General features: G+C 38.3%; 1 pseudogene; it reads right to left on the reverse strand.

Moving 5' to 3' along the window:
- LOC142169197 (uncharacterized) overlaps nt 1-1,464 on the reverse strand; it is a 39,684-nt pseudogene extending 38,220 nt beyond the window's left edge.
- Between the last annotated feature and the right edge of the window lie 20,190 nt (nt 1,465-21,654).

Here is a 21,654-nt window from a genome sequence, read left to right on the forward strand (position 1 = left end):
TGAATATCCCGAGGCTTAGGCATTTTTAAGATTGCATCTACTTTGGCTTGATCAATTTCAATCCCTCGATGTCGAACAATGAAACCAAGGAAGTTTCCGAAAGTAACTCCAAAGGCGCATTTCAATGGATTCATCCTAAGTTGGTACCTCCGGAGCAACTCAAACACCATTCTCAAGTCTTTTAAGTGGTCACCCTTCTTTCTTGATTTTACCACCAAGTCGTCAACATAGCATTCGACATTCTTGTGGAGAAGATCGTCAAAAATATTCTGCATAGCCCTTTGTTAAGTAGAACCAGTGTTCTTCAAGCCAAAAGGCATTACCTTGTAGCAATAAATACCCTTGGGGGTGCGAAAAACAGTAAGTTCTTCATCTTTTAGTGCCATGCGAATTTGGTTATAGCCTGATGAACCGTCCATGAAAGACATTGCCTCATAACCAATAGTAGCATCGATCTTTGGTTTCGATCAGGGGAACCAAGTCCGGCCTAAAGCGCCTTTGAGCTTGCTTAACAAGACGAGTGCCATTCTTTACTGCAAGGTGATGGACTGCTACTTTAGAGTCCAAGCCATGCATTTCTTTGTAACTCCAAGCAAAGACATCCCTAAACTCCTTGAGTAACTCAAAATAAGTGCTTTCTTCATCAACTTCTACTAAAGCACTTAGGTAGGTGGGTCTTGGTTCTTCATCAGTGCCAAGGTTAACTTCTTTTAATGAATCAATCGTTGCATTCACCCCTTCTTCAAGTTTCGGCGGAGCATCTTTTGCATCTTCATCTTCTTGAGGGTCCCCATCGTTGAAGGATATGTGATAACATGGTAAAACATCCTCTAATTCTGCATTATCCTCCATTGAAGATTTAACACCATTCTCGCCTTGTACAGTAACATGATACAAAGAACCCACACTTTCTTCAGCTTCGTCATATTCCTTAGTGTAGATGACAGTATATGGATTTACTTTCAGTACTTCTTTACATGAAACCACATATTTTGTTTGTCGCCTCATTCTAGAAGGAACCAAACTTTGGAAATCCTTATAGATCTTCTGGATTTTGGGCGAAGCGAGTGTTCTTATGCTTTGAAAATTTCTCTAGAACTTGTTCCCCTTCTTTAATGGACCCAATCTCTCAAACACGGAAGTTCTCACAGTTGATTTTCCAAGTCGATCAAAGACAGAAGGCTTGTTAGAAGCGGCAGATTCATCTTCTACAGTGATATAATTGATGCTTGCCCTTCTTATGGAGATGCGCACTGGTGACAGTTGCTTGTATCCCAAACCTTCACATAGTTGTCTTATCGCAGTTTTTGATGGTAGCTTCCCTAACTTTGACGACACATTAGGATTGTATCCAGCTTTTTCAAATAGCATGTAAGCGTTAAGATCAAAACCTTCATTTGTTCGCTTTGTAGGGAGTGCCACATTCTGCAAACGATTTTGGGCCACAAACCTTGCAAGCACCATTGAGGACGACTTTACTGCCTCAATTCATTTGACCGGTAGAGTTAACCCCTTTAGCATGTTAGTTTGGAGATTAGATGATTCACCTTCATCTTTCTTCTTTTTAGGGACGTATTGGAGCGGAGGAGTTGTTCCTCCGCTCATCACCGAATTAAATCAAACAAAAAAATACAAAGATAATCACCAAAATATTCTTATTTCGGTTTAAAATATACTGATGAATAAAGTTGCAATCAATTCAAAGCTCCATAAATGAATTCATGCAAAGAACTAGAGTTAAAATCCATATATATCATTCAAAATATCATATCCGTCAAACCCTAAGGTAAACTACTCCATAATCATGGAGAAATTCATCATAAATAAACTTGAAAAATAAGAAAACATGAATTCAATCCAAACTCGGGAGTTGAGTTGAGGAAAGAATGATGAATCCTTGTGCTTTGATTCTCTAATGCTCTTCCAATCTTCCGTAGGTCAAAAGTCCTCTAAAACGTATTTTTGATGTATTTATACCATGTAGAAATGGGTCCGCACGGAACACTAGACATTGTCTCGCAATGACCGTTCCTCATTTTTTGACTTTTAGAGCCATAATACTGGAATTTTACTTGATTCTCAGATTTTCATATGCTATAGCCAACTCCATCTACATGGATCCGACGACCGCACCGAATAGCCTAAAATTTGCCGGAAAAAAGAATAACCTATAGGACATTCATATTCGTCTCGTCATGACCGTTTTTTATTTTTGGCATTTTAGGACCATGAAACTAGAATTCCACCTGATTCCCAGATTTCGTATGCTATAGCCCATGCCACATGCATGGATATTAGGCAATTCAGAACCCGACACCCGGATTCATGAAGGCTTTGTGTATATTAGCATACGAAAAATTAGAAATAGTCCTTAATTCCTGTTTTATGGACCTAAAATGCCAAAAAATAAGGATTAAGCATGGCGAAGCATTGATTATTGTTCATTAGATCGTTCTCATGGGGCTACAAAGTTTTAGGTGATTCGGGGACCGTTTTCTGAATTCATAAAGATAGCGTGGACATTAGCACATGAAAAATTGAAAATCATCTTGAATTATTGTTTTGTGGCCCTAAAACGCAAAACTATTGAGGAACGTTCGTGGTGAATCCATATATATTATTCATTAGGTTATTTTTAATGGTGTATAGGGTAAAATATATTATGCTAAGTGGCCGCTTAAGAGAGTGACATGTGGAGCCAAAGGCGGAGAATAGTTAAAACCGAAGGCAACTGTTCCGTTTGTCATTGGAAAGAATGACACTCGTAAAGATTGAAATAAATACCCTTTCGCTCGGTAGCATTTAATGGAGAATATTCCATAATATTTAGTACACTTCCTGTTATAGAGAATTTTTCATTTATGCTCACCGTTACACCTTCTTCAATGGCCCTCATAATTGACATTAAAGAAGGGCATGGTCCTAGGACCTTGTTCGCTAGGTGAAACTATAAATTGTGAGCTATATTATCACTATAAAGGACACGAATTTTGTGGCAAACTTACTCTATAATCGATTCAAAGCTTTATAAAATTTTATCTTCTTATTCTTTGATTTCATTATTGCTATGCACGGAAGCCCTGCTCCCGAAATTACTGTTTCTGCTATTTTATCTTCACTTCAAGGCTATGTATTGCATATTTCTTCAATTATTTTATTATTTCAGGATCAAATTAATTCATTTGTGTAGAAACCACGTATAAATTCAATTGTACCATTTTATGGATAAACAATGTGGTACCCACTATGGGGCCTAGACAGTCGTGTAACTAAGTTGATCCTTGCCTCTTTTATTAACGTGTTTTTATTATTTGTCTTAGAAAAAAAATCACAAAAACAACAGATAATAGTGTTAACAACACACGCAATCTCAAGGAGACCAGTCTCATCATGAGGATTCAGTTAGTGACACCCACAATGAGGGAAAAGATGCCACGTCAGTCCACGACAGGCGGTACTCATGACATGTTCGGGAGGTGACTCCTGATGATGCTGAAGAGGAGCTTGTTGTTGATGTGGTAAGGGTCCTACAAGAGCAACAAACAACCATTCTAGGCCACCTCACACGGCAGGATAAAACTATGACGGAGTTGAAGCAGGCTTTATCGGGGGCATTAAGCACCTTTAAGCATGCGTCTAAGAGATAAACATGAACAACATCTGTTGAATTGTGAGAATAGCATACGTGAGGGAAACCTGTCCAAAAGACATATATGCATACACGTGCTAAATACGTAGAGCGAGCCGACAAGGCTGCTATAGACAACTATATATCCAAAATTGGAAGCCGACAAGGCCATAAACTATCCAGCTATACATGACTGTCTACAGACCTCTAATAGAATATACAATGGTACAGGGACGGGAATGAGCCCCGTCATACCCATATATATATATATACAAACACATCATACCAAAACTCAAAGCAGCTCCGGATCAAATGGAGCACACCAACTCTCGTTGATCAAGGATCCTAAGAAGGGGGACCGTCAGCCTGTCTACCTACACCTGTGGGCATGAAACGCAGGCCCCGGGAAATAGGGCGTCAGTACGAATAATGTACTGAGTATGTAAGGCATAAAAATCAGTACATAAGAGACATAGATAAAACATGGAATAAAGAATTTCGCATGTAAGTCTAAGTAACTTTGTAATTCCTGAAATATTTATAATGTCATGCACGTGCATATAAATGTCGTATCATGCATAAGTATAGGTGTACATAACATCATCAGTCTCTGAGAGCATCCCATCATATCATCTCGGCCACTATGGGCAAAATCATCAACATATACTAGTTGATCAGGTGGTGGTGCGTATATAACGCCGTAACCTTTTCCCATATCTCATATACATATAATATACGCATATATAATGCCATCTTGGTCATGGGTCAATGTACATGTATATATGAATAAAATGCATAAGAAATATGTTAATAAGATTTCTCGAAATGTTATAAGATCAATATGCCTTTCAGATAACTTTATCAACTACGTATTTTTCTGAGACCCATGAACAGAAGATATAATAAAAATTCACATGGTAAATCAAGAACATAGGCATACCTAGTAATTCTATGAATAGAGTCATTTATGCAAGTTGCGTATTTGCTCATTTCGTTTGTATCATATGAATCGTGCCAAAAAGAAAGAAGGGATAGCCTTAACATACCTAAGTAGGTTCTCTGGACAATCCCTCTAACACACGATAATTGCGACAAAATACGTGACGGCAAGATCGGAGTAGGGAAAAATCCGTATGATATTCTTTAGAAAGATCGCATCTTACTCCCTTAAAATTGTAAAATCTCACATTGCTAATATACTAGGAATTCTCGTTTGAATTTTTGTTTCAAAAAGATCACGTTGCTACCATATGAATTCTCATATGAATTGGATGAAGCTTTCATTCCTCCTATTGTAGAGATATCAAATCTCCTTAAGTGATTTAGAGAGATTTTTAGACCTTGGTGGGTGTAGGCCCCACATATTAGATGACAAAGCCACTTAATCCTCTAAATATGCCACCTATATATAAACGTAAGAGTCAAAAAATTTGGCTTTCTTGGCTGCCATGTTGAGGGGTTCCTTGGTCTTATCCAAGGTTCTTAATTAATCATCCTCCAATTCTTAATTAACTTATTAATCTCCTATTAACCAATAATTAACTAATTACTCATATAATTAAGAATTATCTCAAATTACGTAAAATACTAATCACTTTTAACACACTTTATGTACCCTGCTATCATGGTCATGGGGTACCTTGTATGGCATTAGTCCATAATTATTGGGTATTATAGCTCATATTGTATTTTATCCCAAATCAACAACCTTCAACGAAACTCATTTTCTTTGATTCATTTACCCTTTAACCTTCACGACACTTACTTATCGCTTGTTATAAATAGCATTAATGCTTATAACCTCAAGATAATCTCATCCCCTAGTCTACGTCGATTAACTGACGACGAAACTTTAATGTGCGAAAATGCTAAATGTAACATCCTTCCCCCCTTAGAAACATTCGTCCTCGAATGTTTCACTCCCCGGGATCTATATGGATTTTGGCAGAGTCGCCTTTGTAGAAGTAATACTATCAATATTTCATGTAGAGAACTCAATAATTCAACGCCACATATTGCCACAATCATCAATCATGACAAAGGCCTCACGCGACTAGTGAAAATAATTAACACAAGAATCCATACTCCTACCTTAGGGATGTGATGTCTCAGTTGGATACTTCTCTGGAAGAGGAAATAAGTGAGGATACCTAGACTTCATGTCATCTTCGGCTTCCTAAGTCATTTCTTCCACATTATTGTTTCTCCAAAGTACTTTCACCGAAGCTACGTCTTTACTCCTCAATCTTCGCACATGTCTTTCTAGTATAGCAATGGGAGTTTCCTCATATGATAGCTGCTCTGTGACCTGAATATCGTCAACGGACATGACTCTAGAAGGATCTCTGATACATTTATGAAGCACAAACACATGAAAGACTAGGTGAATAGACTCCAAGTCAGAAGGCAAGTCTAACTCATATGCTACCTAGCCAACCTTGCGTATGATATTATATGGTCCAATGTACCGGGGGCTAAGTTTACCTTTCTTACCAAATCTCATAACTCCTTTCATTGGTGATAACCTTTAGGAATACCCAGTCGTCAACCTGAAACTCTAAGTCTCGTCGTTGATTATCCGCATAAGACTTATGACGACTTTGGGCTGCTAATAGCCTTTCCTGTATAAGCTTAATATTCTCGATTGCTTGTTGTACTAACTCTAGTCCTACTAATTTAGTTTTCCCAACATCGAACCATCCTACAGGTGACCTACACTTCCGTCCGTAAAGAGCTTCGTATGGAGCCATTTGAATACTGGAATGATAGATATTATTATACGCGAACTCAATAAGCGGCAGATGATCATCCCAGCTAACCTAAAAGTCTATCACACATGCCCGTAACATATCCTCAAGTGTCTGAATAGTACGCCCAGTCTGTCCGTCTGTCTGAATAGTACGCCCTGAGTCCCCAATCTGTTTTGGAAAGACGTCCAAAAATTAGATATAGGGACACCATGGAGTCGTACTATATCCTTAATGTAAAGCCTTGCATAATCCTCTCCAGAATATATAGTCCTAACAAGCAGAACATGGGCTGATTTTGTAAGTCTATCAACAATCGCCCATATAGAATCTAACTTACATTGGGTACGAGGTAAGCCTACGATGAAATCCATATTGATTACTTCCCACTTCCAAGTCGGAATCTCTATAGCCTACAATAATCCACCAGGCTTTTGATGCTCAATCTTAACAAGCAGACAGTTAGGGCACTAAGCAACAAAATTTGCTATATCCCTTTTCATTTCGTCCCGCCAATATAGTTCCCTGATATCATGATACATCTTTGTTGCTACTGGATGGATAGAATAACGAGAATAGTGAGTCACTCTTATAACCTACCTGCACATCCCTGCAACATTAGGGACACATAATCATCCTCGATATCTGAGAACCCCATCTCATGTATTCTCAAATGGTGTCCTCTCCCTCTGAGGGGTTGTATCCCTGTAATGAGATAACACATGATCCTCATACTGGCGTTTCTTCAGTTCAGTACTAAAGAGGATGTTGTCGTGTCCTGAATAGTAATTTTGGTATCACCCGAATCCAATAATCATACTCCAAGTGTAGCTAGCTGATGAATCTCATGGGCTATTTCCCTCTTCTCTGACTGTAAATATGACAGGCTACCCATTGATCTACGGTTGAGGGCGTCGGCTACCACATTCGCCTTCCTCGGATGGTATAAAATATCAACGTCATAGTCTTTAAGTAGCTCCAACCATCTCCTTTAGCGTAAATTCAATTCCTTTTTCTTGAAGATATATTGAAGGCTCTTGTGATCTGTATAGATATCAACATGAATGCCATACAAGTAGTGCCTCCACATCTTTAGTACATGAATCACCGTGGCTAACTCAAAATCGTGGGTCGTGTAATTCTTCTCATGCTTTCTTAGTTGTCTAGAATCATAAGCTATAACATTACCATGATGCATCAGTACACAACCCAATCCAATGCCCGAAGCATCACAATAGATAGCATAACCATCGGTTTCCTTTGGAGTGTTAGAACTGGTGGTGAAGTTAGTCTATCCTTCAATGCCTAGAAACTCCATTCGCAAGCATCAGTCCACTAAAACCTAGCTCCCTTCTAAGTCAATTTTGTCAATGGTGCCGAAAGAGAAGGAAATCCCAATACAAATCTCCTATAATTACTGTTGATACCCAATTTTTCTCTCATATTTTTCAAATACCTTCAAAATAGTTCATATGCATCATCATTTGATTTACAAGTATTTTTCAGAATTTTCCATAATTTTTAAAGACTTTAAATCAATTTATTTCTGCATTTTTATTATATAAATATCCAATAATTACCCTACAAATTATTTTTGTGATGATTTAATCATCTACACTTATCATTTATACCAATATGAGGTTTTAAATATTTTCAGTGCATCTATCATAATTACATTTGTATTTTTAGGGCCAAATTGCATATTTTGCAATAATAGCCCATATGCATATATAATTACATTATTCATACAGAAAATAACTTTTTATATTTTTATAATATTAAGTAGTTATTTTTAATCATTTTCATGTACAAATGATATTTTTTGTTATTTATTAATTATTTTATAAATTATTGACTTCTTAAATTGTGGGTATTTAAAATCTAGCCCTACAATCCCCTATATTCGGATTTAACCCAACACCCTTACACCAGCACAATACCCTTGTCCCAAGACCCATTACCCCAATTCCCATACCTATTTAAACACCCGACCCAGGACCCCTTTAAATCGTGACCGTTAATCTCTAAGATCACCGGTCCACGTTATATCCTCCCCTTTAGACCAACGTAAACCCCTAACCCTAATCATTCTATACCACCTCGCCGCCCTGGAATTTCCTCGTCTCTCATCTCTCATGAACACTAGCCGTTGTTCCTATCAACCCCACCCCAAACCCGGCCCCAAAAAGGAATCCAGCATGGATTCCCTTACCTTATTTACCTCTCCTCACCACTGGCCACTCGTCTATGAGCTTACTTAGTTGCTTGCCTAACGTGGCAAGAAAATCTTGCTAAAATCAAACCAAATCGGTTCACACCTCTAATTTTTGTGGCTATTCCGTCTATGTTCATAATTGATTCTTGGTGAGTAACGAATATTCTTCATATCTGTTGATGATTCTTACCTACCCCAAATTAGGATTTTCAAACCTTTTCAATCGGACCAAAATAGGTCCGATTTTCTGATTTTAATGTTATTGTGCTTCTATTCATCTTATTTTGTGCGATTTTCACTTTATTTTCTACTCATTTCACACTTTTCGTAAAACTAGGGTTTGAAACTTTCTCCTTTTCTTACCGATTCTGGTGAATCTTTCCTTTCTGTGTTCGATTACTTTCTTTCCTTATGTTTTTCCTGATTTTTACTTTAATATTTGTTTAAATATTTTGAATAATTTTTGTTTTGGTATTATATTCTGAATAATTTTTGTTTCGATATTATTTGTGTGTCCTTTAAAATCTACCTTAATAAGTCTGAACGATTTGTGTTTTGGTATGTCTATGTATTTACCTTAAATAATCTGAATAATCTCGGGTATTTCCTTGATTTGTTGAATCCCTTGATTTGTGCCCTAAATTACCTATAACTGATTCTGAAATATTTTCTTGCGTATGAATGATTTGTTTCCATGTTTATGTGATGATTTCTATCACTATATATACTCTTCCCCCATTCCCTTTTAAAAGGACCTTCGACTATTTTCTGGACTCACTATAGACTTACTAGACAAAGGTTATTCTGATTTTGCATTCTATACTCTAACTTTGGCCGACTGGAAGCCAAGGCCAGTCAGATCTGAAATTTTGCTATATACTGTGGACTTCCATACTTTGTGTATTTGTTTTGCTTAACTGGTGAGTCACCTAACTTCTGCACTTTCATTCTTACATGTCCCTGATTTGTATATGTGATTACTATAAAATTTGTTATTCAATATACTTTGGAAGGTGTTTAAGTATAGCTCTATCAAATATGTATGTCTTAGTCCCTTTAACACTTAATTTCTCCTAATGTTATCTGTGTTGAAGTTATTTGAACTTATTTAAGGTCTATCCAGTTAATGTATCAATCCTTGAATGCCTATGAACATGTTTATCCCTTTACCCTGAATCCCTGCAGTGAATGTCTCACATATGTGACTCTTATTACTAGTTATAATATGCCTTTTTGCTATTGTGTTAACATGATCACTCGATCCCACACCCCCTCTAGTGTTTGTTTGTAATTTGGAATAGTTATCTCATCATGTTCAAATTGCTGCTTTATCCTATGATACAAACTGGATCATCTTTGGATAGATCATTATAACAAAGTTACCTGCTACTTAACATGATTTTACTGAGTGCGTGTGTCTTGACTTATGACTGTAAGCATGATGCCCTCCCCCCTTCTATGATGTTGTTCTGGTTTTCTTGATAATAACACTAGGTTATGTACTTAACATGATTCAGCATGATTTAACTCATTCTATATCTATGACTATGCCAAACTTGCAAACATATTCTTTGCCAACTTTTAGCATGTGACTGCTGTTGTGTTGAGTTTGAAACTTGTTTATCAGTTTCATTAAACTAGTTTTTTTTAAGTTCTATTTAAGTGTCTGCTTGTTGAATCAATTTGGTCATGTATGCTTAAATCCTCAATTCCTGTCTTCTCAATTTTGGTCTTTCTTTCTCTGTCACCTAAGCTCTTTTAAATCCTATTCTTAGCCAATGCTGCCCAAGTTCTGTCTGTTGGCCTCCTTAGTGTGAGCACTGCTCAGGGTTCATTAGAGACCCGTGTGAACTCTGACACACTAGAATTTGGTCCTTAATCCCTCCTCTGAACTATTTTTATTAACCACCCTAGTGTGAGCACTGCCTTGGATTCTTGAAGCCCTTGGGAACTCTGACACACTAGGGCCTTGGTTCTATATGCTCAACTCAATCTTGTGCTCACTGGGTGAATCATTCAATTCCTGGATGTTGTACGTCTATGAGTGTGTAACTTGGAGACTGTTGTGATTTGTGAGAATAATGGCCAGGCCTGTCCAGGTGTATTTTGGGCCTGCTGTAGGCTCCCTATAGTTATTCTCCTATGTAATTCATGCTATTCATTCTAGGTCTGTAATAATTATTGTAATAATATTTGGGGTGTTAGTGAAATTGGGAAAGGGAATTGTATCTTATATTTTTAATAAATGGGGTAGAAATCCTGCCTATAGGTTCAATAATGTGTGTTTAGTTATAGTGTGTTAGAAATCATGCCTATAGGTATCCTATTATGTTCAGTCATTATATGTTAGCAATCCTGCCTATGGTTTCAATACTTGATTCAATTGTGTTCTATTTCTACTTATTAGAAACCATGCCTATAGGGAATTGTATGATTCAATATGCGTTTACATGCTGCCATATTCACAAATTGTGAAAGTCCTAAATGTTTTGCTTGTCACCTAGTATTTTCCCTTTTGAGCAACCTAAGTTAAAGTCTAGAACCACCCTGAAATAGAGGTCCAAATGCCTCCTGGGCCATAGGCATGGGACGGGTAGTGCACGCTTAGAGTACGACTTAGAATTGACTAGTGCGCTTTAGGTATACAACTTAAAGATAGTAATCGGGTAGCAGGAGATGATAGTTTGTGCCCGCTGAATAATAGGAGTAACACCCCATCTTGAGAGAGTTACGAAGTATTATTTATGTTGCACGAGGTGATCCTTTAGGCTAAAAAACTTAGGACCCCCTTCCCACCTTGTCTTTCAATCGATTATTCATGTTTAGTAATTCCTTGTTTCTTAGATTTGATCACAGACTAATTCATATAATTTGAGTTCAGCTGGGACCCACCGTTGTGGACCTCGAGGAGTGCCTAACACCTTCTCCTTAGGGTAATTTGAGCCCTTACCCGATCTTTGGTGACGCGAATTGGTTAATCTAGAGTTATTTGCAAAATAGGTGCCCTAATAAACCTTAATCCGTTAGGTGGTGACTATCTCTTTTAGTACCCTTCCTTTAAAAGAGTTGTCACGATGTTGAAGCCCGATTACTCAAATCCCGGAAAAACTCACGAAATCCGAACTCCCGTTCCGCTACGATTTCAACCATACAAAAATTATCCAATTCTGATGTCAAATGAAACCTTCAAATCTTAAATTTTTGTTTTTGGAAAATTTTATAAAAATCTGATTTTTCTTCCATAAATTCACGGATTCATGATGTAAATGAGTATGGAATCATGAAATATAATCAATATAGGATAAGGAACACTTACCACAATGTTTTCCCGTGAAAATCGCCCAAGAATCGCCTTACCCGAGCTCAAAAATGGAAAAGGGTTGAAAATGGGACGAATCCCATTGTCCAGAACTTAAGTTATGTTTCTGGGATCTTTACCCATCGCGAACACGGTCAGTGTCTCGCATTCGCGAAGCACAAATTTGGGTTGTCTAATTTTACCCTTCGCGAACGCGAGGGCTATCTCACGAACGCGAAGCTTGCCTGACTTGTCCTTCGCGAATGGGAGATTCCCTTCGTGAACACGAAGGCAAATTACCTGGACAGTCTCTTTCTTTTCGCGGACGCGAGGCTTCGATCGCGAACGCAAAGCTTCGCACCTCAACCCTTAGCGAACGCAAAGTACAAAACGTGCCAGTCCAATTTACTCTTCGCATTCACGAGAATGATAGAATCCTAGGAGGCTCAAATCTATTCAAGGACAAGAATGAAGCTTTGGAATCTCAAAGACGGTCTTTAACAAGATGTCAAGCTAAAGAGTTGCAAAACAAGGTCAATAGACTTCAAGTGCAAATAAAGAAGTTGTTAATTGGGATGGAGAACTCAAGGATAAAGGATATGAGTTATTTAGTTGTTACAATTATTTTATGGTCCAAATTTATGTCCAAGAAGAGGTGGATTAGATCCCAAGATACATCCTCTGAAGAAGGTCCAAATCAGGCCACTATTGGACCTATTTGGCACCTAAATATGTGTACAAACTTGCAGCCCAATAAGTCCTACATGAAGCCACATTTTTATAACATAAAAAGGACTTACTTGCTGCCCAAGAAAGGTTCAATAGGCGTGATAGAAGTTGGGTACAAGTTGGTGTCAAGTTGCTTGCAAGTTGCCATAAAGATTTCCAAGATCCTATCCATGATTAGTTTGGGACTTTTAAGATTCCATCCAAGATTGGTTTTAACTTATTTCCATATATTTTGGTACTAGATTTATTTCTTTCCTAGGTAGTTAAGGTTATGTTTTCCTTTTTCTAAGATTGTTGGAGTTACTTTCCAAGATTGACTTGATTTTTGTTTCCTAGTGTTTTTCCTTTTCCTAAGGTATTTGGACATGTTGTCCAAAGTAGTTTAGGACTTTATTTCCTTGTTTTTAGGTAAGAATTTCGTGACCCACTCTCTATATAAAGGGGTATCTTCTTTGTTTTTAGATTTTAGATTATTATAGACTATTATCAATAAAAATTGTGAGATTTTTCTTGCGCTCTTATGTGTGGCTACTCTTGGATTTATTCTTCAACCTTCAAGACTCAACTTAAAGTGGTAAGATTAAACTCCTTTGAATTTTTTGATTACTTCTAGGTATTCAAGAAAGGTGATAAGTTTAAGCTTATTGTTGTTCTTGTTATTCTAAAGTGTTGGGTTTTACAGTCTATCTCTTGTTTTTAATTCTCTACCAAAGGCGATTAGTTCTTTGTTAGCTAATTGTTGTTGCTAGGAATAAACTTAAAGAATAGACTTCTTGAATTCAAGAAGCTCTTTCTTGAATTCAATCTATCTTTAAGGACGCATTTTCCTCAAGAAGAGGTGAATGATAGCATCCTAGGAAGCTCAAATCTACTCAAGGACAAGAATGAAGCTTTGGAAACTCAAAGAGGGTCTTTAACAAGATGTCAAGCTAAAGATTTACAAAACAAGGTCATTAGACTTCAAGTGCAAATAAAGAAATTGTTAATTAGGATGGAGAGCTCAAGGATAAAGGATATGAGTTGTTTAGTTGTTACAATTATTTTATGGTCCAAATTCATGTCCAAGAAGAGGTGGATTAGATCCCAAGAGACATCCTCTGAAGAAGGTCCAAATCAGGCCACTATTGGACCTATTTGTGTGATTACCCAAAATATCATCTTTAAATTTAATAAGTAATTATGTGTTCTAAGACCTCAAAAAGTACCATTTATCATTCCTCGACTTGCGTGCGCAGTCCGTACAATTTTTTCAGAAAAGTTTTTATGTGAAAAATAGATTAAAATGTGAAATAGAACTTTAAAACTCAACTAAGTTGACTTTAGTCAACATTTTGAGCAAACGGACCCGGATTAGTATTTTGATAATTCCGGTAGGTCCGTATCGTGATTTGGGACTTGGGCGTATACTCGGAATCGAATTTCGAGGTCCCTAGCTTGAGATATGGAATTTTGATGAAATATTAAAAGCTTGAAAGCTTAATGAGTTTTAAGAAATTACTGATGTTGGATTTATTGACCTCGGGTCCGTATTTTAGTTCCGGAGCCCGGTATAGGTCCACTATAATATTTATGACATTTTTACCGAATTTGGTGAGAATCAGAGTTGATTTGATGTGATTCGGACCTCCTGTTGTAAAAATATAAGTTTTAAAATTTTCTTGAAAACTTCCTTTGATTTGGTGTCCGATTCGTAGTTCTAGGTGTTATTTTGGTGATTTGATTGCGCGAGCAAGTTTGTATGATATTTTAGGACTTGGGTGCATGTTTGGTTTGGAGCTCCGAGGGCTCGGGTTGATTTCGGGTGGTTAACAGACCATTTTTGGACTTGGGAAAAACTGTAGAAATTTGCTTCTGGTATCCTTCTTCGCGTTCGCGAGAGGTGGCTTGCGATCGCTAAGACGAAAATGGAGGAGGTGAAATTTACTCTTCGCGTTCGCAAAGAGGGGGACACGTTCGCGAAGGGAAGAGGGCAGTGTTCATCGCGAACGCATGGAAGCGTTCCCGTTCGCATAGAAGGTGAGGACTGGCCAGGCAACAAGCGTTAAAGCTTCGCGTTCGCGTAGGGTCTATCACGTTTGCGAAGGCCAAATTTCGTAAGGCTTCGCGTTCACGACATTGCCTTCGCGTTCGCGAAGAGTAAAGTTTTGGCAGCACAAAAATGTGCTTCGTGAACGCGAGGCACTGACCGCGTTCGCGAAGGGTAAAAATCCCAGAAACAGAACTTAAGTTCTAGAAATAGGGTTTCGACCCATTTTCAATTCTTTCCCATTTGTGAGCTCGGGTAAGGCGCTTTTTGGGCAATGTTCACGGGAAAACATTGGGGTAAGTGTTCCTTATACTATATTGATTATATTTCATGATTTCATACTCATTTATATCATGAATCCGTGAATTTATGGAAGAAAAATTAGATTTTTATAAAATCTTCCAAAAACGAAGATTTAAGATTTGAAGGTCCATTTGATATTGGAATTGGACAAATTTGGTATGGTTGAACTCGTATCGGAACAGGTGTTCGGATTTTGTGAGTTTTTTTGGGATTTGAGACGTGGATCCCACTGTCGAATATTTTAATGAATTTTGAATTTTTATCCGGAAGATTTGTAAATTCATATGTAATTAATTCCTATGATTCATATTGAATATATCGAACTGTTTGTGAATAGATTTGAAGCTTATGAAGGCAAATTTAAAAGGAAAAACTGTAGTTGAATAATTGATTGGAATTTGCAAAGCGAGGTAAGTATCGAGGTTAATCTTGACTTGAGGGAATAGAACCCTTAAATTGTTTGTTATGTGAATTGCTTGTAAACGACGTATAGGTGAGTTGACGAGTGTCTATACGTCGTCAAATTAATTGTTTGCCTACTTACTTGAAAAATCATAAATTATTTTTAATCATAAATTAATTATTATAATAATTATTTCTCTCTTATTCTTTGCAAATATAAATTCTTGAATTCCTGCATTAATTGTTACATGCTATTTGAATTATGTTCCTTAATTATTATTTGACATTTAGCATAATAAATATTAAACTGCCTATTTGCTCCCTGATTTTCATAATAATTTATTATTTGTCATTGTTTGCTTCATAATCAAACCATAATTATTGTATGCTTGTTGTCTTGTAATTTTATATTAATTGTTATATTTATTGGGAAAATTTCTTCTATAAGAATTGGTAAATGAAAATGTTGGAGGAGCGGGTTGCACGCCGCAACTTGATTGATTATAATGAATATATTAGAGGATCGGGTTGCACGCCGCAACAGACTTATTAAAAGTCAATATTGGAGGATCGGGTTGTACGCTGCAACAGACTTATTAAAAGTCAATATTGAAGGATCGGATTGCACGTCGCAACAGACTTATTAAAAGTTAATATTGGAGGATCGAGTTGCATGCCGCAACAGACTTATTAAAAGTAAATATTAGAGGATCGGGTTGCACGCCGCAACAGACTTGTTAAAAGTCAATATTGGAGGATTGGGTTGCACGCCGCAACAGACTTGTTAAAAAGTTAATATTGGAGGATCGGGTTGCACGCCGCAACAGAACTGAATGTGGATATATTGTGAGAGTGGGTTGCACGCTGCAACAGAAATAATGGAAATGATAATTGGTTATGACTGCTGAGTTGCCTTCAATTATTATAAATGAATTACCTGATTTATTCCTATTATTGTTGTTGTTACTAATATTGCGTACAGGTTAATGTAAGTGAACTGCCTTAGTCTCGTCACTACTTCATCGAGGTTAGGCTCAGCACTTACCAGTACATGGGGTCGGTTGTACTGATACTACACTCTGCACTTCTTGTGCAGATTTTGGAGTTGGTCCCAGCGGCGTACCATAGACTTGCTCGGATTTCAGCTATCAGAGGAGACTTGAGGTATAACTGCATGGTGTTCGCAGTTCTGAAGTCCCCGCCTATCGTACTTTAGCTGTGTGTTTATTTTCATACAACTTTATTTTATTCAGACCTTTATTTGTATTTATTCTAGAAGCTCGTATACTTGTGACACCAATTCTGGGATGGTATTTAGACACTGTTATTATTATGGATTATTTCAAAATTGCTTCCGCATTTGCTTCCTTGTTATTAATAAATTTAAAAATTATTTTAAAAATGGATAATGTTATTCTAACGTTGGCTTGATTAGCAAGTGAAATGTTAGGCGCCATCACGGTCCGGAGGTGGGAATTTCGGGTCGTGACAGTTGGTATCAGAGCACTAGGTTACATAGGTCTCACGAGTCATGAGCAAGCTTAGTAGAGTCTGAAGGATCAGTACGAAGACGTCTGTTCTTATCTCTCAGAGGCTATGAAGTTTAGGGCGTCGGCATTGATCTTTCATTCTTTATCGTGCGGCATTGATCTTGATTGAAACTTATATCTCACATTCCTTTGTATCTACTCATGTATGACATTGCGCTCTCTGTATCAGTTGTGCGTCGACGGTTCGTGATGCCGCAGATGAACTACGAGGGAGCCATAGATGCTCAAATATTGCCTCAACGTATGATTCCGACTGAAGATGCGGACGTATAAAGAGATCACCCAGTGAATAATGTGGAGGGGGGGTGCAACGTACCTTGGCATATGGTTGATTTATGCGAGTTGTGAAGGTTAATATTGTGGACCATCGGACGAGGTGAACTATGACTTCGCGCCGAGTGGGGGAGTCCACTATCAATGAATAGATTGCGAGTCATGTGCTATATCAGTTTTGGCCTGAAATGTATATATGTGGTACTGAAAGGTTCTCCCAAAATTTATATGTGTTTAAGGCCTGAGATCTTATAGAGAATAAGGTTGGGACATGCGGTATGCCCGCCTCTGAAATAATCTTATACTTCAGTACCAAAGGAGTTAGAGAAACAACATTAAATTTACAGAAGGCCTACTCAGCGTGGACATCATGGTTGCGGATTTTGGGGTGCTTCGGAGGAAGTACAATGGTTGACGAGATTCTGGACTAAGAATTGTCTGTATGGAGCTCTACTTTTGTGATCATTGTATATAAATAAGGGTAAAGTTTACCCCAAAGAAGAATTGAAGAGTATGTTAAGAAATGGGTGAGCTCAACAGTGTTGAGTCAGCATTACAAAAGAAGAAATTGGCCTTGGGAGAGATAATTCTCCACAGGTGTCTGTGGCAAGCCTATGAAGAGGGCAGACCAGCCAATACAACACCGCCCACTTGGCTCGGTTCTCACAAATACTTTTGAAAGAGTTTGTTTTCCGGACTCTCCGTAATGCATGGCGCATAGGATTTGAACGATTGCGTCAGGTCACCATGACGGTGTCATAATATGCCATCAGGTTCAATAAGTTAGCCCGTCATATTCCTACTTTGCTTCCTACAGCCAGAGAGTGAGTCCACATAATCATTAAAGGACTCAATTATGATCGTAAAATTTTGTATGAATCGGGAGCTACAGGCTGATACTTCATTTCCACTAGTGGTAGAAATTGCCAATATATTAGAATATGTTCGGGGTGAGGAAAAAGGAAACTAAGGAGACCAAGACGTCTCGAGGTTCTGGGGCATTCAGTGGATTCTACTCAGCGAGTATAAATCGTTATGGTGGGGGCTCGGGCAGTCGGCTAGCCCAGTTTGCACATCGGATTAACCGAGGTGCTCCAGTAAGTTCTTTTAATGCACCACTGACATAAGTGTCCAACAATGGTTATTCAAGTTATTTGGCACAGACTCAGTATAAGCAGCCAAACTCGCAAATGGGTTGTTATGAATGCGGTGATACTAGGCACATCATGAGAAAATTGTTCTAGACTTGGGAGAGACATATTTCATCAAAGCACTCAGGCTACGTGCCCCATTGCAGTTACTACACCACCCACACGACCAGTTAGGGGAGGAGGACAGGCGGGTATAAGGCGTCCTAGAGTGGAGGCCCAACCGTTGATACAATTGTTTTATGGTATGGCGGAGGTTGATACATCAGATGGTGTCTATATAGGCGCGACCTCGATTTAATATAAAGGAATAATTTTCTTAACTTGATTTGGTTCTGAGTATCGAGGCGAGTCCTCCTATTGTGCTCCATTTATGAGTGAGCTTCGTAATTCTATAATCTACTTAGGTGTTTACTCATGTTGGAAGATTCTATGGAGATAACTACACTTATCATTCCATGTTGGTCACTAATAAGAGTTGTGAGGCTAGATGTGGCTTTCTATTACTCATATCAATAAGTTTTGATGTAATTTTCGGATAATTAATTATAAATTGTGAATGATATGCCCTACCGGTATGGGGTTCATTATGTGTTGTGATTTTGGGTAACCGAAATTATTTAAAAGGAGAAAATGAAAATTTTTGCTTGGCACGATGTGCATATTACTTGTGATTCAAAACTGAGAATGAGATCCTCGCATTTTAATATAAAATGATATGTTTAAACCGGGCTACGAACTGAGGTGGAAGTTATATAAGGACGAGATCCTTATGATAAAAATCCTTGTGTTTAATTCCTCCCTTGTGAAATTTAATTTGTACTATAGTACTAATAGGGAGTCATTCCTGCTAGGCTTATTTTAAAATATTTGTATGAAATTCTATGTGCATACTTGCCAAATTCGTGTTGTAATATTGAGTTGTAACCTACGAGGTAGGTGCCCGCCCAGGAGGCATTAAATGTGACTCGTTAATTCGGGTAAACAATTATGAGGTCTGCATGCCTCGCATCTCGTTATTAGTACTGTGAAGATTTCAAACGAGATTTTTGTTAACATGAAGTTAATTGACGATTTTGTAATTGATTATGAACAACTATTAAGACCAGATTGACCCAGAAGGGTGTTCCATTTAGATGGTCAGACGAGTGTGAGTTGAGCTTTCAGAAGCTCAAGACTGCTTTGACTACGGTGCCAGTATTAGTATTACCCACAGGTTCAAGATTGTATACGGTATATTATGACGCATCTCACATTGGGCTTGGTGCAGTATTAATGTAAAATGGCAAGGTAATTGCATATGCGTCGCGGCAGTTGAAATTTCACGAGAAGAATTATCATGTTCATGACTTAAAATTGGCAACCATTGTTCATGCGCTGAAGATTTGGAGGAATTAACTCTACGGTGTCTCGTGTGAGGTATTTACTGATCATCGTAGCCTTCAGTATCTGTTCAAACGAAAAGATCTTAATTTGAGGCAGAGAAGATGGTTGGAGTTGTTGAAAGACTATGATATCACCATTTTGTATCACCCCGGAAAGGCCAATGTGGTGGCCGATGCTTTTAGTGGAATGGTTGTGAGTATGGGCAATCTTGTGTATATTCTGGTTGGTGAGAGGCCATTAGCTGCAGATGTTCAGACTTTGGCTAATCAGTCCGTGAGGTTAGATGTTTCAGAACCCAGTCGAGTTATAACTTGCACAGCCGCTCGGTCTTCTTTATATGAGCGCATCAGAGAGAGGCAGTATGATGATCCACATTTACTTGTCCTTAAGGACACGGTGCGGCACGGTGATGCCAAACAGGTTGTTGTGGGGGAAGATGGAGTTCTGTGAATGCAGGGTCGTATTTGTGTGCCTAATGTGGATGGGCTTCGTGAGTTAATTCTTGAAGAGGCACACAGTTCCAGGTATTCTATTCATCCAGGTACCGCTAAAATGTATCAAGATTTGCGGCAACATTATTGGTGGAGGAGAATGAAAAAGGATATAGTTACACATGTAGCTCGGTGTCTGAATTGTCAGCAAGTTAAGTACGAGCATCAGAGATCTGGTGGTTTGCTTCAAAAGTTAGAAATTCCTGAGTGGGAGTGGGAGCGTATCACTATGGATTTTATTGTTGGGCTCCCACGGACTCAGAGAAAATTTGACGCAGTTTGGGGTCATTGTGGACAGGTTGACCAAGTCAGCCCATTTCATTCCAGTGGCAGTTACCTATTCTTCAAAGAGGTTAGCTGAAATTTACATTCGTGAGATTTCCGCCTTCATGGTGTGCCCGTGTCTATTATTTTAGATCGAGGTACGCAGTTTACCTCACATTTCTGGAGGGTTATACAACATGAGTTAGGCACGCGGGTGGAGTTGAGTACAACATTTCATCCATATACAAACAGACAGTCAGAGCGCACTATTCAGATATTGGAAGATATGCTTCGCGCTTGTGTTATAGACTTTGGAGGTTCTTGGGATCATTTCTTACTACTTGCGGAGTTTGCTTATAATAATAGCTACCAGTCGAGCATTCAGATGGCTCCATATAAGGCATTATACGGAAGGTGATGCCGATCGCCAGTTGGTTGGTTTGAACCGGGAGAGGCTCGTTTGTCGGGTACCGATTTGGTACAGGATGCCTTGGATAAGGTCAAGATTATTTAGGATCGACTTCGCACAGCTCAGTCTAGGCAAAAGAGTTATGTCGACCGTAAAGTTCGTGATATTGCATTCATGGTTGGAGAACGAATATTGCTCCGGGTTTCACCTATGAAAGGTGTAATGAGGTTCGGAAAGAAGGGCAAGTAGAGCCCTAGGTATATCGGACCCTTTGAAATTCTTGAAAAGGTGGGTGAAGTAGCCTACAAGCTTGCATTACCACCTAGTTTATCAGCGGTTCATCCGGTGTTCCATGTGTCTATGCGCCGAATATATCATGGTGATCCGTTCCATGAGTTAAATTTCAGCTCAGTCCAATTGGACAAAGATTAGACTTACGAGGAGGAGCCGGTGGCTATTCTAGCCCGGCAGGTCCGACAGTTGAGGTCAAAGAGTTATTCTTCAGTTCGGGTGCAATGGAGAGGTCAGCCGATAGAGGCATATACCTTGGAGTCTAAGTCGGACATGCAGAGTAAATGTCCACACTTATTCAAAAGCTCAAGCACTTCTTTCTAACTCCGTTCGAGGACGAACGTTTGTTTTAGAGGTGGAGAATGTGATGACCCAAAATATCATCTTTAAATTTAATAAGTAATTCTATGTTCTAAGACCTCAAAAAATATTATTTATCATTCCTCGACTTACGTACACAGTCCGTACAATTTTTCGAAAAAGTTTTTATGTGA

The sequence above is a fragment of the Nicotiana tabacum genome, chromosome 14, assembly GCF_000715075.1.
Source record: "Nicotiana tabacum cultivar K326 chromosome 14, ASM71507v2, whole genome shotgun sequence".
Lineage (NCBI taxonomy): Eukaryota > Viridiplantae > Streptophyta > Magnoliopsida > Solanales > Solanaceae > Nicotiana > Nicotiana tabacum.